Source organism: Bos indicus, chromosome 27 (genome assembly GCF_029378745.1).
Source record: "Bos indicus isolate NIAB-ARS_2022 breed Sahiwal x Tharparkar chromosome 27, NIAB-ARS_B.indTharparkar_mat_pri_1.0, whole genome shotgun sequence".
NCBI classification, from domain to species: domain Eukaryota; kingdom Metazoa; phylum Chordata; class Mammalia; order Artiodactyla; family Bovidae; genus Bos; species Bos indicus.
The window spans coordinates 4,343,299-4,368,486 of record NC_091786.1 but is presented as its reverse complement, the minus strand read 5'-3'; the positions used below and the strand labels follow the sequence as shown (position 1 = coordinate 4,368,486).

Here is a 25,188-nt window from a genome sequence, read left to right as displayed (position 1 = left end):
GAAATGTCTATTTAGTTCTTTGGCCCATTTTTTGATTGGGTCGTTTATTTTTCTGGAGTTGAGCTGTAGGAGTTGCTTGTATATTTTTGAGATTAGTTGTTTGTCAGTTGCTTCATTTGCTATTATTTTCTCCCATTCTGAAGGCTGTCTTTTCACCTTGCTAATAGTTTCCTTTGATGTGCAGAAGCTTTTAAGGTTAATTAGGTCCCATTTGTTTATTTTTGATTTTATTTCCAATATTCTGGGAGGTGGGTCATAGAGGATCCTGCTGTGATGTATGTCAGAGAGTGTTTTGCCTATGTTCTCCTCTAGGAGTTTTATAGTTTCTGGTCTTATGTTTAGATCTTTAATCCATTTTGAGTTTATTTTTGTGTATGGTGTTAGAAAGTGTTCTAGTTTCATTCTTTTACAAGTGGTTGACCAGATTTCCCAGCACCACTTGTTAAAGAGATTGTCTTTAATCCATTGTATATTCTTGCCTCCTTTGTCAAAGATAAGGTGTCCATATGTGCGTGGATTTATCTCTGGGCTTTCTATTTTATTCCATTGATCTATATTTCTGTCTTTGTGCCAGTACCATACTGTCTTGATAACTGTGGCTTTGTAGTAGAGCCTGAAGTCAGGTAGGTTGATTCCTCCAGTTCCATTCTTCTTTCTCAAGATCGCTTTGGCTATTCAAGGTTTTTTGTATTTCCATACAAATTGTGATAAATTTTATTTTATTTTTAAACTTAACAATATTGTATTAGTTTTGCCAAATATCAAAATGAATCCGCCACAGGTATACATGTGTTCCCCATCCTGAACCCTCCTCCCTCCTCCCTCCCCATACCATCCCTCTGGGTCGTCCCAGTGCACCAGCCCCAAGCATCCAGCATCGTGCATCGAACCTGGACTGGCGACTCGTTTCATACACGATGTTATACAGGTTTCAATGCCATTCTCCCAAATCTTCCCACCCTCTCCCTCTCCCACAGAGTCCATAAGACTGATCTATACATCAGCGTCTCTTTTGCTGTCTCGTACACAGGGTTATTGTTACCATCTTTATAAATTCCATATATATGCGTTAGTATACTGTATTGGTGTTTTTCTTTCTGGCTTACTTCACTCTGTATAATAGGCTCCAGTTTCATCCACCTCATTAGAACTGATTCAAATGAATTCTTTTTAATGGCTGAGTAATACTCCATTGTGTATATGTACCACTGCTTTCTTATCCATTCATCTGCTGATGGCCATCTAGGTTGCTTCCATGTCCTGGCTATTATAAACAGTGCTGTGATGAACATTGGGGTACACATGTCTCTTTCCCTTCTGGTTTCCTCAGTGTGTATGCCCAGCAGTGGGATAGAGAAGAGCTAACACGTATCCTACTCAAACTCTTCCAGAAAATTGCAGAGGAAGGTAAACTTCCAAACTCATTCTATGAGGCCATCTCACCCTAATACCAAAACTGACAAAGATCCCATAAAAAAAGAAAACTACAGGCCAATATCACTGATGAACATAGATGCAAAAATCCTTAACAAAATTTTAGCAATCAGAATCCAGCAACACATTAAAAAGATCATACACCATGACCAAGTGGGCTTTATCCCAGGGATGCAAGGATTCTTCAATATCTGCAAATCAATCAATGTAATACACCACATTAACAAATTGAAAAATAAAAACCATATGATTATCTCAATAGATGCAGAGAAAGCCTTTGACAAAATTCAACATCCATTTATGAAAAATTTTTAAATTACTATTATAAACAGACTTCCTAATTGTATGTTTTTTCTTATGACTCTGAGCAAGTTTATGTGTTTATATGTGGACACTTTTTAAATGATTTAAATAATCACATGTCATTTGGATACAGGAAAAAGGAGAAGAGAAAAAATCTTTTTTAAAAGTGTTATATTGGTTTTCATGAGTTTGACATATTCCTTAGGTGTTGGTGGTATGATCATAATGTTTATGATTATGATTAAGCCAAAAATGGCTATTTTGCTTGTCCATGTCTTCATACATAGTTGAAGTGGACCCTAAGTATAAGAGGCTAGGTTTTTCCTGTGGTCATGTATGGATGTGAAAGTTGGACAGTGAAGAAAGCTGAGCACCGAAGAATTGATGCTTTTGAACTGCAGTGTTGGAGAAGACTCTTGAGAGTCCCTTGGACTGCAAGGAGATCCAACCAGTCCATCCTAAAGGAGATCAACCCTGGGTGTTCTTTGGAAGGACTGATGCTAAAGCTGAAACTCCAATACTTTGGCCACCTCATGTGAAGAGTTGACTCATTGGAAAAGACTCTGATGCTGGGAGGGATTGGGACAGGAGGAGAAGGGGATGAGAGAGGATGAGATAGCTGGATGGCATCACTGACTCAATGGACGTGAGTCTGAGTGAACTCTGGGAGTTGGTGATGGACAGGGAGGCCTGACGTGCTGCAATTCATGGGGTCGCAAAGAGTCGGACACAACTGAGTGACTGAACTGAACTGAACTAATGAATGAAATAATGTAACTAATGGGTCCTCAAAGATACTGAGAATCCTTATTGAATGGTTTCTGGCCCATCTCTAATTTCTGATCTTGCAAGTTGCTACCTAGACAGTGGACTTCCCAGGTAGTTACAGGCAGTAAAGAATCTACCTGCAATGCAGGAGACCCAGGTTCAACTCCTCGGTCAGAAAGATCCCCTGGTGGAGGAAATGGCAACTCAGTCCAGTATTCTTGCCTGGGATATCCCATGGACAGAGGAGACAGTTGGGATACAGTCCATGGGGTCTCAAGAGTCAACCACGACTAAATGTACACAATCTAGACAGTATGGAATCTTACACAGAGTGGCTTAATAATGGTGATACACTGGAGGCCTCCATTATGACTGTATTTGGGTGAAATATTACCTCTTGATATTATCGTAAATTGTTTATGGATGAAGCTTTTGATCTTTCTGACATTACTGTAATATTACTCATGGCTGGTTCTTCCACATAAGTCAGCTAATTTAATTTTAAGATAATAAAAAGCCCTTTATTTAAAGATGAAGAAACTGTGATTTTATAAGGTTAATTGAATAACAGAAAACTCAAATAAATGATTTTTTAAAGGCTGAAACTTTTGAAATTTGGCATTTAAATTAGTGTTTTTCTTCCTTTCTTTTACATCCTTGACATCTTTAAATGAACTTTGAGTCATTTTGCCTTACTCTACCATTGAAAATTAATCAGGAGCAGAATTTGCCTTGAAAGAATTCCAAATTTGGTAGGCATATTAACCTACCAATCACGGTATGTGACAAAGTCATAATGATTGAGGATCATTTTTCAGATTACGACCACAGAGCCTCTTCTAAGTGCAACCACAGGCATTTTTGAAGGAGGCAGATGACTGTTAATAGATTGTTTCTGTTCTATGATATAAAAATGAGCATTCACTTATTCTTTTAGTAATGGACACATAACTTTAGGCAATAAATATTTCTCACAATGTTTTCTATTCTGAACCAAGTTGAATTCTGATGTACTTGTCATCTAATTTTTGTTGACTTTGTATTTATCAATGGAAAGATCCATTTCTCTCAATTAAAAAAAATCAGGATATTAAAAAGATATAAGATGTGAACTATTTTAAAATTTTAAGATGGAATAATAGTAGAAACACTTTTGAAGATAAATCCTACTTGCTCCTTGAGATGAAGCATATAGATTAGACATGATCCCTCTAATTTACACTAAACAGACATTTTCTGTGCTTGACAGCTACACATCCTCATCAGGATAAATCCTTATCCCTGTGAACTCTATCTTCTCAGTAAGCTGGGAGGTATTGGAAAGCAGAGAAAGTCATGTACAGATGCAAGTGGTGGTGAGTAAACAAAGCAATAAGCAGCTATTTCCTAGGTATCTCATTAAAAACAGGTTGTCTAAGGGAAATAAGGAGGTATGTCTCCCAGTAGCTGTGTTTAGCATGTTTAATATGCAAACATATGAAGCAAGGTTTTGTGAATAAATTATCAGCTTACTATCAGTCACATTCTGCTTGCTTAAAATGTTTTCTTCTTTCCATTTGCTTAATTTTTCCCCATTATATTGTTCATTTAAATTTGAAATCTGTCATTTGCTGTGGTCAAAATGAGTGGATGCAAACTTGCAGTTTCATAGATGCCTTTGGTGAGCAGTCAGAGCCACTTAGACTAAACAGAACAGTGTAGCTCCTGTCCCAAGAGGAAAATCATTGCCATTTATTTCAACCTTTTAGACTCAAGGTGAATGTTTACATATTCCAAGAATATAATGGAATGGACTCTATTGGAATGCATATTTTAACAGTCTTCTTTTAAATTGTATTGATGCAAGCTTAAATAATTTCTGAATGTAGGCAGAACAGTAATCTCAAATTATTAAAAGCAACTATATATATATTTATTACATATATACACACATGAACACATATATCTTTGCTATGAGATAGTTTTGTTGTTTAGGAGTATCATTTAAAAATTGCAAAATATTTAATGTCTGGTAATTTAAAAGGACAAGGGAGATTATATCTTATCGCCTCATCTTTTTGTAGGTTAAGATTCTCAGGTTAAATGAATTGTCCAAGTTTTACCATCTTTAACAGATGCCTAATTTCACTGCCTAAATTCCAATGTTACAAATGCTTTATTTCCTGGTGAAAAATCTAATGATATTCCAGGGCTTATTTCAAAGCTGCTGCTGCTGCTGCTGCTAAGTCGCTTCAGTCGTGTCCGACTCTGTGTGACCCCACAGACGGCAGCCCACCAGGCTCCTCTGTCCATGGGATTCTCCAGGCAAGAACACTGGAGTGGGTTGCCATTTCCCCCTCCAGTGCATGAAAGTGAAAAGTCAAAGTGAAGTCGCTCAGTCATGTCCAACTCTTAGTGGTCCCATGTGCTACAGCCTACCAGGCTCCTCCATCCATGGGATTTTCCAGGCAAGAGTACTGGAGTGGGGTGCCATATTTCAAAGCTACGACAGTCCTAAAACTAAAATTTTACTAAATTACCTTTTTTTTCATTGATTTATTTTAATTGGAAGCTAATTAATTTACAATATTGTGGTGGTTTTTGCCATACATTGACATGAATCAGCCATGGGTGTACATGTATCCCCCTGTCCTGAGACCCCTCCCACTTTCTTCCCCATCCTATCCCTCTGGGTTGTCCCAGTGCATTGGCTTTGAGTGCCCTTTTTCATGCATCAAGCTTGGACTGGTCATCTGTTTCACGTGTGGTAATATACATGTTTCAGTGCTATTCTCTCACATCATCCCACCCTCGCCTTCTCTGACAGAGTCCAAAAGTCTGTTCTTTACATGTGTCTTTTTTGCTGTCTTGCACATACGGTTGTCATTACCATCTTTTTAAATTCCATATATATGCATTAATATGCTGTATTGGTGTTTTTCTTTCTGACTTGCTTCATTGTGTATAATAGGCTCCAGTTTCACCCACCTCATTAAAACTGACTCAAATGTGTTCTTTTTATAACTGAGTAATATTCCATTGTGTATATGTACCACAGCTTTCTTATCCATTCGTTTGCTGATGGACATCTAGGTTGCTTCCATGTCCTAGCTATTGTTAACAGTTCTGCAATGAACATTGGGATACATGTGTCTCTTCCAATTTTGGTTTCTTCAGTGTTTATGCCCAGCAGTGGGATTGCTGGGCCATATGGCAGTTCTATTTCCAGTATTTTAAGGAATCTCCACACTGTTCTCCATAGTGGCTGACTAGTTTGCATTCCCACCAACAGTGTAAGAGGGTTCCCTTTTCTGCACACCCTCTCCAGCATTTATTGTTTGTAGATTTTTTGATGGCAGCCATTCTGACTGGCATGAAATGGTACCTCATTGTGGTTTGATTTGCATTTATCTGATAATAAGTGATGTTGAGCATCTTTCCATGTGTTTGTAAGCCATCTGTATGTCTTCTTTGGAGAAATGTCTGTTTAGTTCTTTGGCCCATTTTTTGATTGGGTCATTTATTTTTCTGGTATTGAACTGCAAGAGCTGCTTGTATATTTTGGAGATTAAGTCTTTGTCAGTTTTCCATTTGCTATTATTTTCTCCCATCCTGAAGGCTGTCTTTTTACTTTGCTTATAGTTTCCTTCATTGTGCAAAAGCTTTTAAGTTTAATTAGGTCCCATTTGTTTATTTTTGCTTTTATTTCCATTACTTTGAGAGGTGGTTCATAGAGGATCTTGCTGTAATTTATGTCAGAGAAAGTTCTGCCTATGTTTTCCTCTAGGAGTTTTATAGTTTCCAGTCTTACATTTAGATCTTTAATCCATTTTTACTTTATTTTTGTGTACGGTGTTAGAAAGTGTTCTAGTTTCATTCTTTCACAGGAGGTTGACCAGTTTTCCCAGCACCACGTTTTAAAGATGTTTTCTTTTCTCCATTGTATATTCTTGCCTCATTTGTCAAAAGATGAGGTGTTCACAGGTGCGTGGATTCATCTCTGGGCTTACTATTTTGTTCCATTGATAAATATTTCTGTTTTTGTGCCAGTATCATACTGTCTTGACTGTAGCTTTGTAGTATAGTCTGAAATCAGGCAGGTTGATTCCTCCAGTTCCCTTCTTCTTTCTCAAGATTGCTTTGGCTACTTGAGGTTTTTTTTGTGTGTTTCTACACAAATTGTGAAATTATTTGTTCTAGTTCTGTGAAAAAAATAACCATTGGTAGCTTGATAGGGATTACATTGAATTTATAGATTGCTTTGGGTAGTATACTCATTTTCACTGTATTGATTCTTCTGATCCATGAACATGGTATATTTCTCCATCTATTTGTGTCATCTTTGGTTTCTTTCATCAGTGTTTTATAGTTTTATATATATAGGTCTTTTGTTTCTTTAGGTAAGTTTATTCCTAAATATTTTATTCTTTTGTTGCAGTGGGATTGTTTTCTTAATTTCTCTTTCTGTTTTCTCATTGTTAATGTATAGAATTCAAGGGATTTCTGTGTATTAACTTTATATCCTGCAACTTTACTATATTCATTGATTAGCTCTCTAGTAATTTTCTGGTGGTGTCTTTAGAGTTTTCTATGTAGAGGATCATGTCGTCTGCAAACAGTGAGAGTTTTACTTCTTTCCAATATGGATTCCTTTTATTTCTTTTTATTCTATGATTGCTGTGGCTAAGACTTCCAAAACTATGTTGAATAGTAGTGGTGAGAGTGGGAACCCTTGTTTCTGACTTTAGAGAAAATGCTTTCAATTTTTTGCCATTCAGGATAATGTTTGTTGTGGATTTATCATAGATGACTTTTATTATGCTGAGGTATGTTCCTTCTGTGCCTGCTTTCTGAAGACTTTTTATTATAAATGGGTGTTAAATTTTGTCAAAGGTTTCTTCTGCATCTATTGAGATAATCATATAGTCTTCATTTTTGAATTTGTTAATATTATGTATCACATTGACTGATTTGTTAATGTTGAAGAATCCTTGCATCCCTGAGATAAATCCCACTTGGTCATGATGTATCATCCTTTTAATAACATATTAAAATGTTGTTGGATTCTGTTTGCTAGAATATCACTGAGGAGTTTTGCATCTATGTTCATCAGTGATATTGGCCTGTAGTTTTCTTTTTTTGTGGCGTCTTTGGTTTTGGTATTAGTGTGATGGTGGCCTCATAGAATGAGTTTGGGAATTTACCTTCCTCTGCAATTTTCTGGAAGAGTTTGAGAAGGATAGCTGTTAGCTCTTCTGTAAATTTTTAGTAGAATTCAACTGTGAATCCATCTTGTCCTGGGATTTTGTTTGTTGGAAGGTTTTTTTTATTACAGTTTCAATTTCTGTGCTTGTGATGGGTCTGTTAAGAGTTTCTATTTCTTCCTGGTTCAGTTTTGGAAGTTTATACTTTTCTTAAAATTCGTCCATTTCTTCCAAGTTGTACATTTTATTGGCATATAATTGCTGATAGTAGTCTCTTATGATCCTTTGTATTTCTGTGTTGTCTGTTGAGATTTCTCCATTTCATTTCTAATTTTACTGATTTGATTCTTCTCCCTTTTTTCTTGATGAGATGGGCTAATGGTTTGTCTATTTCATTTATCTTCTCAAAGAACCAGCTTTTAGTTTTGCTGATTTTCACTATTATCTCCTTTGTTTCTTTTTCATTTATTTCTGCTTTTATTTTTATGATTTATTTCCTTCTACTGACTTCTTTTTCTAGTTGCTTTAGGTATAAGGTAGGTTATTTATTTTATGTTTCTCTTGTTTCCTGAGGTAAGCTTGTATTGCTATGAACCTTCCTCTTATTAAATAAAAAGTTATTTTTGAAGATTTTGGTTTATAAAGTCAGAGGTTGATACGGTTAGTTTTGTAGTGTGTAATATTGTATTTCATTAATTTTACCTTCACTTTTTACATGATGAGATTTTTTTATTAAGGAAATCTTTATCAATTAGCAAGATTTAGATGTTTTGATTTCACTCACTAACAGAACAAATGAAAGAGGAAAAAACAAAAGGAAACAAAAAAAGGAACTGGCAAAATGTCAAAAGAGGAGGGAAGAGAAAGATCTTCAGGAGAATGGATGCATACCTCTGGAAGGCAGTGGCGCACTGAGCAGGACTGATGGAGTTGTGGGGTCTGTAAGAAGCAGTGCTTCTCTGAACGAAAGTAGGTGGGGAGGAGCAAATGAGGGTGCCCCCATCAATCAGATCTCATCCCAAGACAATTTGGATGCTGTGAGGAATGAGGGTGATGAATCACAGCCTAAGACACTCTGGGAGGCTGTGTCCTGGTTGCCATTTAACATGTATAAAATATTAACACATTTGTACTTGGCATGAAGTGAGACCTTGCAAGGGTTTTCCTAGTAAATATTGCTGAACAGAGCTAACATCCATTTTTTTTAAGTAGGGAGGAAATGGAAAATAGAGCCACTAGTTCAATGATGCTCTAGAGAGGAAAGACTGTAATTTTGCCTTTGTCAATTTAAAGGAGTTTTGGCTCACAAAAATGTTATTAAAAGGTTATGCATGGAGATGGTGACCCTGTTTAGCACTTCTGAATTCTTCTAGGAAAGTGTTAAATACGTGTAAGATGGAACCGTAATGAGGATCACTGATCACAAGTGAGAGTACATTATGTTTCTCAGTCAAATCAGACTATTTCAGAATACATTGAAGAAAGGTAACACTTAAATAATTTTAACTGCAGATGGATATTAAAGGGTGTTTTGTGATTTTCCTACTTTGGATGCCCATCCTGTAAATGCATATCCCCTATTGTAAGCAAATTGAAATTAAACATTAATTAGCTTAGAAGTTTGATTATTTATACATATGCTGCATGATTTCAAAAACACCGATCAATGAGAGAAAGAGAGATACCATTTCTCTTAAGAGGACACATTGTTAGGCTGACTGTTTTTTTTTTTTTTTTTGCATTAAACAAAATGCAGTAGTATTATATTTTGTGTTACATGTAGCCTGAAGAATTCCAGTCTAATGGCTTCTTTTTTATATTGCAGAGAATTGTGGCCCAAGGAAGTGAGGTCACAAAGCAGCCCTGCTGGTTTAGCTGGTTTTCTGATGACACATTTTTTTAGACAGTGGAGATGTTCATTCTTCTTTACTCTGGTTCTCTCTCTCTCTGATATGAGAGGATCCAAATATCTGCTCATTTCCTCATGGGTCTGTGAATGAGGCACAGTCTTTATGAGATGGATGCAAATGTCTGACACAGTCCTGAATGGGATAATGGCAGGAAGGAGCAGCTCTGGGCCTCTCTAGAGTTCTCGATCATGGTTTTTTTTTTTTTTATTTTTTTTATTTTTAAACTTTACAATATTGTATTGGTTTTGCCAAATATCGAAATGAATCCACCACAGGTATACGTGTGCTCCCCATCCCGAACCCCCCTCCATCCTCCCTCCCCATACCATCCCTCCGGGTCATCCCAGTGCACCAGCCCCAAGCATCCTGTATCCTGCATCGAACCTGGACTGGTGACTCGTTTCATACATGATATTCTACATGTTTCAATGCCATTCTCCCAAATCTTCCCACCCTCTCCCTCTCCCCCAGAGTCCATAAGACTGTTCTATACCTCAGCATCTCTTTTGCTGTCTTGTATACAGGGTTATTGTTACCATCTTTCTAAATTCCATATATATGCGTTAGTATACTGTATTGGTGTTTTTCTTTCTGGCTTACTTCACTCTGTATAATAGGCTCCAGTTTCATCCACCTCATTAGAACCAATTCAAATGTATTCTTTTTAATGGCTGAGTAATACTCCATTGTGTATATGTACCACTGCTTTCTTATCCATTCATCTGCTGATGGACATCTAGGTTGCTTCCATGTCCTGGCTATTATAAACAGTGCTGCGATGAACATTGGGGTACACGTGTCTCTTTCCCTTCTGGTTTCCTCAGTGTGTATGCCCAGCAGTGGGATTGCTGGATCATAAGGCAGTTCTATTTCCAATTTTTTAAGAAATCTCCACACTGATCTCCATAGTGACTGTACTAGTTTGCATTACCACCAACAGTGTAATAGGGTTCCCTTTTCTCCACACCCTCTCCAGAATTTATTGCTTGTAGACTTTTGGATTGCAGCCATTCTGACTGGCGTGAAATGGTACCTCATATGGTTTTGATTTGCATTTCTCTGATAATGAGTGATGTTGAGCATCTTTTCATGTGTTTGTTAGCCATCTGTATGTCTTCTTTGGAGAAATATCTATTTAGTTATTTGGCCCATTTTTTGATTGGGTCATTTTAAAATGAAAATCAGTTGACTGACTATATCATCCAAATTTGAAACTAAAAACCATACAGTTTATTAAGAGAACAGTTGGGATAGAAGATAAAATTGGACTGAGGTTGCAAACATTCTAAAAATAAAGTCTTCTTTATCTCTAGAAAAAAATTCACCCAATAATACTCTTCAAATTACCCTTGCACTTATTAACTATATGGACTAGGGAGAAAAAAAAAGTAAGGAACATTTTGAATTGACTGGAAAGCATGATAAAATTACTTTAGAATAAATAAGATATGATTGTGATGATGGTAAATGAAATAGTAAACAGGAGGACAGAGTGTAATCAAACAAAAACAAATGTTCTATATTCATTCTGTCCTTTGATTTTCATCCAAATCCATGCCTGACTTTTACTCTACTTTCACTTATTCATTACTTATATCAAGATTTCCTATACTGCAGGTGCTGTGCTGGGCTCTGGAGGCATAATGATGGTCTAGACTAAAAATGCCTTTGAAAACCCATATATCTGTGTTCAGCAAAGACTTCTCCATTACTGTGTCTTTATCCTTGGAGAAGTTATTGAACTTCATCCAGCCTCAGTTATAAAAATGAAAATAGTAATTCATACCTCTTAAGACTAAGTAAAATAATATATTTAATCTTTTAGGTTTAACATTATCTGGCTTATAATCATTCCATAAATGATAGAAATTTATTGTTCAGATACTTGTTATAAATTTATTCAAAAACCACATGTCAAGTATTTAATATAAATCATGAAGAAAGTTGGTTGTACAAGATAAATTACTAAGTAAAATAAAGGTCACATCATTAGGACTGTGACTGACTCTTCCCTGGCTTTCCAAAAGCCATTCTTAAACCTGTCTCCTTTGTCACCTCCCACAATAAGGCTAGGAAAAAAAAAAAACTTGTTTGACAACCTCCCTGGAAGCTAGAAGAATTATTCGTCAATACCTGATGAAAGGCTGTTTTAGAAAACAAATTTCCCCCCTGATAAAACAGAATTCCTTTTTTCCTGACCATTCCTTTCTATAAGTTTGAAATGATAATCTACAGATATAAAAACCACAACTACCGCATCCTTTTTGTAGCTAGGGCAACAGCCAAGATCATTGCCAAAATGCTGACCAGGAACTCTGGCATAACTGAGATGTGCATCAACACTGAATCTGCTAAACTCTGTATATTTATTCATGAGAAAAAGGTCATTATTACTTCAGGAAATGTCAGTCAGATATTCTAGGTTTTATGACTTCAATCATTCTAATTGATGAAAGAGTTATGTTATTGAATGGTCAGGGTTAGAAGGCAGCCTACAGGAACCATGTCTAATATTTTAGTCTCTATGGGAACAGTGCCTTGGGGTTATTCCTAGAGAAGATGACATGAAAATTATAATTTTAAAAGTAAATAACAGGCTGGATAGCCTGGGAGTTTGGGATTGACATGTATACACTGCTATATTTAAAATAGATAACTAATAAGCAAATGAATTACTTTTGAAAAAAAAAAGTAAATAGCAGTTCTCTTTGGTTTCTAAAAGCTTGTCCATGGTTTGTTCTAATGTGGATGTCTTTGGGCTCATCTTGCTTAGAGTTTGCTCAGCTTCTTTAATCTGTAGGTTTCTGTCATTTTCCAAATTTGTAAGTGGTCTGCTGCTACTGCTGCTGCTGCTGCTAAGTTGCTTCAGTTGTGTCCGACTCTGTGCGACCCCATAGATGGTAGCCCACCAGGCTCTCTTGTCCCTGGGATTCTCCAGGCAAGAACACTGGAGTGGGTTGCCGTTTCCTTCTCCAATGCATGAAAGTGAAAAGTGAGAGTGAAGTCGCTCAGTCTTGTCTGACTCTTAGCGACCCCATGGACTAAATACGTCAATTAAAAGATAAAGATGGTAATGTGGATCAAAAATCATGACCACATTATCCAGAAGAAACTCACTTGCCATGCTGGCAGTTTGAAAGTAAAAAAGATATGCTGTAAAAATATTAATGAAAAGAAAGCAAAATGGCTATATTAAGACCAAATAAAGCTGACATCAGAGCAAAGAAAATTACCAAATACACAAAGAAACATTATATAATGATGAAAGAGTAAGTCCACCAAGAAGACATGGCAATCCTAAATGAGCATTCATTAAACAATAAAGCTTCAAAATATGTAAAGGAAAAATTGATGAAAATGAAAGGATAAATACATAAATTTACTATTGATGATAATTAAACATTCTCTATAAACCGTGGATGAAACTAGACAGAAAATCAGCAAGGATGTAAAAGAATCCAACATCATCGAACAAAGGATTGAATGCACATTAATAGAATATGGCACGTCTGCATGAATAGCATGTTCCTTTAAAATTCCCATTGAATAAATACCGATATATAATATTGATTGATATAAATCAGTTTAGTTGCTCAGTCATGTCTGACACTGTGACACCATGGACTACAGCAATCCAGGATTCCCTGTCCATCACCAACTCCTGGAGCTTGCTCAAACTCATGTCCATCGATTGGTGATACTGTCCAACCATCTCATCCTCTGTTGTCCCCTTATCCTCCTGCCTTCAGTCTTTCCCAGGATCAGGGTCTTTAACAATGAATTGGTTCTTCCCATCAGGTGACCAAAGTATTGGAGTTTCAGCTTCAGCATTAGTCTTTCCAACGAATATTCAGGACTCATTTCCTTTAGGATTGACTGGTTTGATCTCCTTGCAGTCCAAGAGAATCTCAAGAGTCTTCTCCAACACCACAGTTCAAAAGCATCAATTCTTCTGCTCTCAGCTTTCTTTACAGTCCAACTCTCACATCCATACATGACTACTGGAAAAACCATAGCTTTGACTAGACTGGCCTTTGTTGGAAAAATAATGTCTCTGCTTTTTAATATGCTTTCTAGGTTGATCATAGCTTTTCTTTCAAGAAGCAAGCATCTTCTAATTTCATGGCTGTAGTCATCATCTGCAGTGATTTTGGAGCCCTCAGAAATAAAGTCTCTCACTGTTTCCCCATCTATTTGCCATGAAGTGATGGGACTGGATGCCATGATCTTTGTTTTTTGAGTGTTGAGTTTTAAGCCAATTTTTTCACTCTCCTTTTCACTTTCATCAAGAGGCTATTTCTTTTCTTTTTTTTCCTTTTGCTTTCTGCCATAAGGGTGGTGTCATCTGTATATCTGAGACTATTGATATTTCTCCTGGCAATCTTGATTTCAGCTTGTGCTTCAGCCAGCCTGGCATTTCCCATGATGTACTCTGCATATAAGTTAAATAAACAGAGTGACGATATGCAGCCTTGACATACTCCTTTCCCAAATTGTAACCAGTCTGTTGTTCCATTTCGGTTCTAACTGTTGTTTCTTGGCCAACATACAGATTTCTCAGGAGGCAAGTAAGGTGGTTTGGTGACATTATAGGAATCAGTGAACTAAAATGGACTGGAATGGGCAAATTTAACTCAGACGGCCATTATATCTACTCCTGTAGGCAAGAATCCCTTAGAAGAAATGGAGTAGCCCTCCTAGTCAACAAAAGACTCTGAATGCAGTACTTGGGTGCAGTCTCAAAAAGGACAGAATGATCTCTGTTCATTTCCAAGGCAAACCATTCAGTATCACAGTAATCCAAGTCTATGTCCCAACCAGTAATGTTGAACAAGCAGAATTTGAATGGTTCTGTGAAGACCTACAAGACCTTCTAGAACTAACACCAAAAAAAGATGTCTTCATCATAGGAGACAGGAATGCAAAAGTAGGAAGTCAAGAGAACCTGGAGTAACAGGCAAGTTTGACCTCGGAGTACAGAATGAATCAGAAAAAAAGGCTAACAGAGTTTTGCCAAGAGAATGCACTGGTCATAGCAAACACCCTCTTCCAACAACACAAGAGATGACTCTACACATAGACATCACCAGATGGTCAACACTGAAATCAGATTGATTATATTCTTTGCAGCCAAAGATGGAGAAGGTCTATACAGTCAGCAAAAAAAAAAAAGACTGGAAGATGACTGTGGCTCAGATCCTGAACTCCATATTGCAAAATTCAGACTTAAATTGAAGAAAGTAGGGAAACCACTAGGCCATTCAGGTATGACCTAAGTCAAATCTCTTATGATTATACAGTGAGTGTTACAAATAGATTCAAGGAATTAGACCTGTTAGACAGAGTACCTGAAGAATTATGAACAGAGAAGAACTATGTACATGACATTGTACAGGAAGCATTGATCAAGTACATCCCCCAAAAGAAATTTAAAAAGACAAAATGGTTGTCTGAGGAGGCCTTACAAATAGCTGAGGAAAAAAGAGAAGCTAAAGGCAAAGGAGAAAAGGAAAGATATCCATTTGAATGCAGAGTTCCAAAGAATAGCAAGGAGAGTTAAGAAAGCCTTCATTAGAGATCAATGCAAAAAATAGATGAAAACAATAGAATGGGTAAGACTAAAGATTGCTTCAAGAAAATTAGAGATACCAAGGGAACATTTCATGCAAAGATGGGCACAATAATGGGCAGAAATGGTACATGCCTCACAGAAGCAGAAGATATTAAGAAGAGGTGGCAAGAATACACAGAAGAACTGTACAAAAAAGATCTTCATGACCCAGATAATCACGATGGTGTGATCACTCACCTAGTGCCTGACGTCTTGGAATGTGAAGTCAAGTGGGCCTTAGGAAGCACCACTACGAACAAAGCTAGTGGAGGTGATGGAACTCCAGTTGAGCTTTTTCAAATCCTAAAAGATGATGCTGTGAAAGTGCTGCACTCAACATTCCAGCAAATTTGGAAAACTCAGCAGTGGCCACAGGACTGGAAAAGCTCAGTTTTCATTCCAATCCCCAAAAAAGGCAATGCCAAAGAATGCTCGAACTACCGCACAATACCTCTCATCTCACACAAGAGTAAAGCAGTGCTCAAAATTCTGCAAGCCAGGCTTTAACAGTACGTGAACCATGAGCTTCCAGATGTTCATGCTGGATTTAGAAAAGGCAGAGGAACCAGAGATCAAATTGCCAACATCCATTGCATCATAGAAAAAGAAGAGATTTCCAGAAAAAAACATCTCCTTCTGCTTTATTGACTACACCAAAGCCTTTAACTGTGTGAATCACAACAAACTGGAAAATTCTTGAACAGATGAGAGTACCAGACCCCCTTACTTGCCTTCTGAGAAATCCTAGGCTGTATAACATGGCTAAATGAATTTTAAAGAGTTAAAATTTTATAGCATATGTTCTCTGACCACAATGAAATAAAACTAGGAATCAATAACAGAGAGATGACAGAAAATTTTCCAAGCACTTATAAACAGTCTGCTTCAAAATAATCCAAGGATGGAAAAATTGCAGGAAAATAGAATAGGTAGATATAAATGAAACTAAAATGTATCAAAAAATCATCATGCTAAGGCAGTATAAAGGGAAATTTTATAGCACTAAATGTATACATTAGAAAAAAAAGAGCAAGTTTCAAATCAGTAATCTAAGCTCTCACTGCATTTCCATAAATAAGAACAAAAGAAAACAAACAGTGGACTTTCCTGGTGGCTCATTGGTAAAGAATCTGCCTGCCAATGCAAGAGACCTGGATTCAGTCCCTGGTCCTGCAAGATCCCACCTGTGTCAGAGTAACTAATGTCCGTGTGCCACAACTACTGGGCCCGTCCTCCACAACAAGAGAAGCCACGGAGTGAGAACCACTTGCATATGAGCAGAGAGTGGCCATTACTTGCCCCAACCAGAGAGAGCCTGCACACAGCACTGAAGACCCAGCACGGACAAAAATAAATAAATAAAGTTATATTAACAAAAGAAACATGAGGGAAGGAAAAAAATAAAGACAATCAGAAATGAAGGAAAAAAATAAAGACAATCAGAAATGAATGAAATTAAAAATAAAACCTTTAGAAAAAGAATGAACGAAGAAATGTTTTTCTGGAAAAAATCAATAAAATTAGCAAACATTTAGCAAACTGTTTAGCAAAAATGTTTTAACAGAAAAATAGAAGATTGCCAGTATCAGGAGTGAAAGAAACTTGTATACACTAGTAGGAAAGTGAAAGATACTACAGTTCTGAACATACAGATCTGAAAACATGGGTAAATTGAGCCAATTCCTAAAAGAACAACAACAACAAAAAAAACACAAACAAACACAGATGACCACAACCTACTCAACATAAAGTAAATCATTTGAATGATCCTTTCTGGGCTTCAAAATCACTGCAGATGGTGACTGCAGCCATGAAATTAAAAGACTCTTACTCCTTGGAAGGAAAGTTATGACCAACCTAGATAGCATATTCAAAAGCAGAGACATTACTTTGCCAACAAAGTAATAGTCTAGTCAAGGCTATGGTTTTTCCTGTGGTCATGTATGGATGTGAGAGTTGGACTGTGAAGAAGGCTGAGTGCCGAAGAATTGATGCTTTTGAACTGTGGTGTTGGAGAAGACTCTTGAGAGTCCCTTGGACTGCAAGGAGATCCAACCAGTCCATTCTGAAGGAGATCAGCCCTGGGATTTCTTTGGAAGGCATGAGGCTAAAGCTGAAACTCCAGTACTTTGGCCACCTCATGGGAAGAGTTAACTCATTGGAAAAGACTCTGATGCTGGGAGGGGTTGGGGACAAGAGGAGAAGGGGACAACAGAGGATGAGATGGCTGGATGGCATCACTGACTCGATGGACGTGAGTCTGAGTGAACTCCGGGAGTTGGTGATGGACAGGGAGGTCTGGCATGCTGCAATTCATGGAGTCACAAAGAGTTGGACACGACTGAGCGACTGATCTGATCTAATCTGATAACATCTATTAAGGAATTTGAATTCCAAACTTAAAACCAAACAACAAACAAATAAAAACCTCAAGAAAAAAATACTTCATTGAGATTGTTTTCACTAGAGACTTCTACCAGAACTTTAAAGAGTAATTGAGTCCAATTCAGTATAATCTCTTCCAGAAATTAGACGAGTGAATCATTCACAGCTTGTTTTATGAAGCTAATTTCATTCAAATACTCAAACCAGACAAAAAGTACAAAGGCAAACATACACAGAAACAACTGTAGACCAAAACCTATATGAATGTATTTGTACAAATCATTAACATAATATTACCAATTAGAAATCACCATTACGTAAAATGATTTATGCACCATGATAAAGGAGCCTTCATTTTAGGGATTCAAGACTGGTTCAGTATTCAGAAATCAATACATATAATAAACTCTATTTATAGACTTAGGAAGAAAAAAATTCAAACTTTTATATATTCAGTGTGAAAATTGTATTTAATAAAATTCAACATTCATTCACGATAAAAATTCTAAGAAAAGTGGGACTAGAAGGGAACTTTCTCAACTTGATAAGGAACAACAACAGAAAATACAAGCATTATATTTCATTTTGAATTTAAATAAGTAAAACAAGTTTTGAAAAACTGAATCTCTTCCCGCTCTGATGGAATAAGGCAAGGGTGCCTGCTCTCACCACTCTTTTGGATTTGTGTTGGAAGTTTTAGCCAGTGCAATAAGGCAAGAAAGGGAAATTAAAGACATACAGATTGGAAAGGAAGACAAAAAAATAACTACTTATTTTGCTTATTTGCATATGGCATGTTTGTGTATTATTTTAATTTATGTTGCTGTCACAAAAATGCCAGAGAATGGGTGACTCACACAGGAAACACTTATTTCCTCATGGTTCCCAGACCCCTTTGCAGACAGCATATATTACTTGGGCTCTGAATTCAGAGCTGGATTATGCAATGGATGAATTGGAAAGGCAATAGTGTGTTCCGGGGCTGGATGCTGCAGGTGGCTTCCTAGTGGAGATGGGTGGCCCTGGACTGTTGAAGAGCAGATTCTCACGTAGTTGTTCCTGGAAACTCAGCCCAGTATTCACCCCTTGAGCATTTCCAGGACTTCTGGATGCCATTGAATATTTTGTAATGAATCTCTTTCTGTTTAAACCTGAAGTGTGATCTGCTCTCTGCTGCTGAATTCTGACCAATACAAGGCAGATGGACTCTGTTCATGAGAAAATGTCACATGTTATTTCCTTTTAGCATAGAGCCAACTTGAAATAGGTGACAACTAGCCTGCATTTTTTCTCATGGGAAAATTTCTTATTGCCTGTGTAAGTGTAGGATTTGGTTATCGAGATACCTGTATATCATTTTCTAAATTTTAAGTCTTCCTGGAGACTTGGAAATGTCTAGTAAATATTATAATAAATGTCATTTTAGGAGACTTGTAGATCTAAATGTGATGGAGTTGATTAAATAAGTAGCATTATCGTTGATGTTTTATATCAAAGAATTTATCATATAGTAGAATTAAGCCTATAATCACTTAATTATTTCCTGTATACTTTGATGAGTGGGACTTCAAAGACATGGTAGAATCAAGACAGAACATATTCTCACTTTAAACCGTATTCCAAAGTCTTAATGATGATGTTGAATTTCAGGAACCAGATCTTATGTCTGGGCCAATAGCCAGTAATGGGTACATTAAGACAATGGAGAACATTCTCTGTGCATTTGAGAAGAATGTGTGTTTTGCTATGGTTGGGTGGGAAATAAAGCAGGGATAAAGTACAGGGTTTAGTTGAGAAGGAAGAACAGAACAGCCTAATTTGAATGACCATTTTCAGTGCTGGCATTGGAGAGACGACACAGCCTCCCTCACATACCCTGCCATAAGATTGTGAATTGGTATCACATTTTAGTAAAATGGGGTAACATGCAGAAAATCTTAGTGAAATACTTTACAGAAATCTGGCTTCTGTCATAAAAAAGAATTTTATTGAGGTATAGTTGGTTTACAATGTTGTGTTAATTTCTGCTGTATAGAAAAGTGATTCAGTTATACATATACAGACATTCTTTTTTAATATTCTCTTCTATTATAGTTTATCACAGAATACTAATTATAGTTCTCTGTGCTATACAGTAAGACCTTGCTGTTTTAAACTCACTTCTAAGTATTGATTTTCAGGAAATAATGTAAGACGAAGAGAAATCTAAAATATAGCATATGTAATCCATAAGTGATCAATCTGGATTTGTGAATGTGTATGTGCATGTATGTGTGTGTTACAAGTTGTAAACCACTTAATGGACATGTGCACAAAGCTATATTTAAAATGGATAACCATCAAGGACCTTACTATATAGCACAGTATCTCTGCTCAATATCACGTGGCAGCCTGGTTGGGAGGGGAGTTTTGGGGAGAATGGATACATGTGTCTATATGCTTGAATCCCTTTGCAACAGTGAAACTATCACATCATTGTTAATTGGCTGTACCTCAATACAAAATAAAAATTTGAAAGGATAGATGATTATTAAATAAACTGTAGTTCACTTAACAACCAAATACCATTCCACAATTAATGATATGGTTTTATATTTCACATAAAAAGATACTGATATCAAATTAAGTGAAAAAAGCAGCCTTGACAGAAACAAATCATATGATGACTTGTTTATAAATATGATACATAGCAGTCATGCTGAGGCACTAGATTAAAAGCAAACAGTGGTTCTCACTAAGAAGATTTTTCTTCCTTTCTGCTCTTACATTTTGCCTACAGTTTATTTGTTTTTTTTAATCATAATGAGTTTGATATTGAAAAATATTCTTTGACAAATACAAAGTTTGGATTTTTAGAGTTGGTACTATAGAGATGAAAAAAGCTTAAATTTGGAGATGGAGGGCTGAGAAGAGAATAAAATGAAACCTACTTCCAAGAATTAACTAAGAAAACCACAATATAAAGTTGATAACAGAAGACAATGAAGAGTCAATTCAGTGTTCAAAAGAGCACAAGTATAGATTGAAATGAGACTGGTCTTCTTGAATTTAAGAATTCTAAAGTCCTATCTGAGAAATAGAGGGTATAATGCTTGGCCAGTTTAGCGCTGAGCCATGGTGGAATTCAGATAAAAGTGAAGTGGCTGTGAACGTAAGCTCAAAATAACTGCTAACACTTATGTGATGCTTGTAATGTGTTAGTTGGGTGCTGTCCCGAATACTTTACAGGTCTCACCAATACTCATTTATCTTTCACAATCACCCAAAAGAGTTTCCGTTACTTTTATGCATGAAGTGCAGAGATTTGTAGGTGTCAGAACTGGGCTTCTAATTCAAGCATCTGTCCACAGTATCCTGTGCTCTTGACAGTGAGGCCATAGAGCTGATGTAACTTTAGTCTGAACCATCTTCAGCACTGAAGTCGGAAGAATGATGGCAGGGCAACTTGTAAAGGGGGGGAAAAAAGCTGAGAGCCAAATGCTGAAGGTGAGACCATCCCTTGAGGTTAGTAAAATATAATAATGATGGAGAATCATCATATAAACTCTTAATGTATGCATACTCTTGCAAGAAAAAGAAATCAAAATCATTTATGGACTTTATAACCCTGAGGATTAATATCTTTCATGTTGGCAAATGGGCTTACACAGAAACCTTGAAACAGCCGCTCCCCTTTTTGTTCTCTCTGATTTCAAATAAAAACGCAGCCTAGTTTGCCTCAAGGTCATTGGTCTCTAATTTAGAAAGCAATACATCCAAGCCTGCTGACAAAGCCTATTGTTAGACTCTAAATAAAAACAACAACCAAAGCATGGAAGAAGTAGAATATTTAATTATGTTTTACTTGTAAAATTATAAAGTGAAGAAAATTTGGTGATGTAACATTCAAGGTTGTGACCTTCAGTGGGGAACAGCTCTAAAAGATAGAATTTGAACTTCTGGAATTGCACAATTCTAGAACAGTTCTCTGATGGCCACCATGATTCCTGATCCAGAGCATGTGAGCCTTTTCATTCCCTCTTCTTGAGGGTGGACATAACCTCTGAATATGCACTATCTGGAAGCTAGGTCCCTTGACTCAGTTACTTCTTACCATGAATGGTGGTAGATGGTCACTCTCATGATTAAGTTATGTTGCATAGAGAGCCTACTGGAAGGGAAATGGAAGGTCACCTTGATGGACACACACCTGCCTGGGATAAGGAACTCCTCGTGCAATGGGGGTAGGGGTCCCAGCAAGGATCTTTGTGTGGCCTAGAAGAGCTGAGAGAGACCTCCAGCTAGTGAGTAGACAGGGACCTCTATCCCCCTACCTCAGCGGATTTCACTGTTCCACCATCTTATTAATAAATGAACTTGGAGGAGCTCCTGACCTCCAGATTAAATGCACAGCCTGGCAACTTGACTTCTACCTCTGAGACCAGGTCATACCCAAATCCCCATTCCCAGGAAACTCTGACATCATAAAGCTGTGCTGTTTTAAGCTGATAAATTTGTGTTAATTTGTTATGGAACAGCAATAAACCAACATATAACACTGAGAAAATGGACCATGTCAGAAAGTGAAATGAAATAACACAACTGATTTTATTTTTGTAAATACCATGACACATTCTGACAGATAATTAAAGTTACCTAGGTGGAAGTTGGCCAGAGCTGTAGTTAACATTTCAAAACTTTCAGCAATTACTCATTTTAGCTCCTGTCCAGTACACTAAATTATCCTCAGCAAATCATTAAATACTCATTAAGCGCCCATATGCACCTGCTGCTTCACAGGGCACAGGTACTGAAAGTCAACACAAAACTAGATAATAGCAAACGGTGAAAAAGGAAACACTTAGTTCTGATATGAGCAGGTCTGGCTTTCCCTGACCCTTGCTTTCAGGGTTAAAGCAAACACAGGGATAGAGAAAGTAACTGAGACCAATGGAGGGAGTTCAGGCAGTCAAAGAACCTGATTTCACACTGAGGTTTTTTTAATTGCATATTTCAGGGCCCAACCCATGTGATCAGAATGCCCATAAATGGGGTCTGAGAATTTGTGTTTTACAAATTTCTCTAGATATTTCTAAAGCATGGCTACCAGCTGAGAAGATAAATGAGACCAAGAGTGAGAACTAAAGTTTCATTTTCAAGCAATTTAATGACTAAGTAACTTAAAATTTCCAATTATTTCAGCAATTATTTATTCTCTGGTGACTCAGAGAAGAAAAGCATTGCCCCAGTCCTCAAGAGTCTCACAGCCTAGGACAGAGACTGTCAGGGCGTGTGCTAGGTGCCGTACCATCCTGTAAACAAGGTCGGAAGTGCAGTTAGGATCCGCTGGGGGAAAAATGCTGGTGGAAAGGAGACTTGATGGAGGAAAGGGTATTGGAGTGGGACCTCAACATTTGAGCCAGACGTCAGTGTAACAAGTTCTTTCTGTTGGCATATATTTGATACATATTCTAAAAAACTGTGAAACAAAACGGCGCTATGATTGAGAGTTTGAGCTCAGGCAGGTGGGATTGATTCCCAGCTCTAATGTTTGGCTTTCTCCTTTTTGCACTGGGGTGACCTCACAGAGGATTGTATTTCTGAGAATTATATGTGGGTATACTCTTAGCATACTCTCTGCCACATGTTATTATTTTTCTTTCTGCTGTGCCCTGTACAACCATAGCTACTGGGATGTTCAGTAAGATCATATTTGAAGAAAGCTAGAAGCAGGTCTTACTCCTCAAAGATTCTCATCTGGTCTAAGAAGAAGATTGAGACACACGAGCAGATAGTTTCAGCTCTTCCCCGTGACTGCCCCAGAGGCATAGCAGTGGCTGCGAAGAGAAGAGTGGGTTTAATTTTGCCTGGAGGAGTGAAGCAGAGAGGTGAAACTTTTCAAGGAGTTATTTTCAGTAAGCTTTAAGGATCTCTTGGGAGTTTATCAGACACAGAAGGAAAGGTATGGAAACAGGTTTTTCAGGTGACGGTAAGGGGAAGCTGAGAATATTTGTGCCAGAAAAAGCTTTCATTTCTCATGATCTGCTCATCAGATGTTTTTATGGCGTTGTTTTAGCCAAGTCCAAGATGTCATTTCCATAAAGAATTTTTAGACATGTGAATGGACATGTATATACCATTTCTTTGTTATTTATACAAGCTATATTCCTTGGATGGAACACGCCAATATTTTTTACTGTGAGCAGTACTTGAAAACATGTGACACCTTTGAGTGCTGATCATGTATTATAGTAGAAGCTTAGTCACTAAAGTGTCCGACTCTTGCAACCCCAAGGATTGTAGCCTGCCAGGCTCCTCTGTCCATGGAACTCTCCAGGCAAGCATACTGGAGTGGGTTGCCATTTCCTTCTCCAGGGGATCTTCCCAACCCAGGAATCAAACCCAGGTCTCCTGCATTGCAGGCAGATCATGTGTTAGAGTAGGCAGATTATTAAGCAAAGGATGTATTATCACACACACAAAAAAGAATAAAGTCTTGAGTCCTTCTAGAAACATCTAAGAAACCTTGTGTATTGTGAAAAGTATACATTGGTTATTTGAAAAGGAATGCTTTGTCCTCTGTAGAACTAGTTCTCAAATTCAAAGGTTTGATTTTTATTCATTGTACTGTGAAATCAAGGTGCTATGGAAACTACTTGCGGTAATGAATGAGTTTTGCTGTTTTACTCCATGGGCTAGCAGGGTTCTTTGTGTTGTCTCTTTCTGTGATATCTGGATCCAATAACAATTATGTAAAGAAATGTTTTACTTTCTTAGAATTGTATTATAGAAGCACTGGCGAACTCTGGATCATATATCATAATATTTTCTCTTTAAGGATATTGTGGATCAGAAAGAGGGAAGGGGAACTAGACGGGAATGATTTTTCCTGAGCTTGTGAAGCCAGTAGGAGAAAAGTAAAGCCAGTGAAGTATTCTGCTATCTAGAGAAAGACTTTTAAATAAACCACCTTCTTTGTTGTTGTTTTTGTTCAATCACTAAGTTGTGTCTGACTTTTTGTGACCCCATGAACAGCAGCACGCCAGGCTTCCCAGTCCTTCACTATCTCCCAGAGTTTGCTCAAGCTCATCTCCATTGAGTCAGTGATGCCATCCAACCATCTCATCCTCTGTCATCCCCTTCTTCTCCTGTTTTCAATCTTTCCCAGTCTCAGGGTCTTTTCCAATGAATCGGCTCTTCTCTGTTTGTTTATATGATGAAGATCAGGGGTTTGTACTAATAGAAATGACAGGCTTTTTTAGCAGTTACTACATACAGATTAAACAAATCAAAGAGTCCAAGAAACCCAACCATGCCCACTCACCTAGCCTCTCCATGTGTTTGGCAGCTCTGGACATTTTGTGGGAGCAGGGACTTGGTTGAACTATTTCAAGAATCAGGAAAAGAGGGGAAAATACATAAACTGTAGAACCCCTCCCCCAAAAACTGTCATCTTGGACTAGTTGGTATTTCTTGATTGAACTGGAGACCTCAAATTGCAGTAAGATAGTGCACTGAAAATGAATTATTTGCATGTGTTCTTACACTCAGTGAATGGCTCAGAGAACAGCACTGTGTTTTGAACAGCACATCCTTTCTCACAGACCTGATTTTC

At 37.3% G+C, this 25,188-nt stretch overlaps 1 long non-coding RNA gene across 1 annotated transcript in view; it reads left to right on the top strand.

Annotated features, from left to right (window-relative positions):
- The first annotated feature begins 1,048 nt into the window (after positions 1 to 1,048).
- Positions 1,049 to 25,188, top strand: part of LOC139180156 (uncharacterized) — a 197,870-nt gene continuing 173,730 nt past the window's right edge. The window contains exon 1 of the long non-coding RNA XR_011564467.1: positions 1,049 to 3,860. This is a non-coding gene — a long non-coding RNA (uncharacterized lncRNA). The remainder of the gene's footprint in view (positions 3,861 to 25,188) is intronic.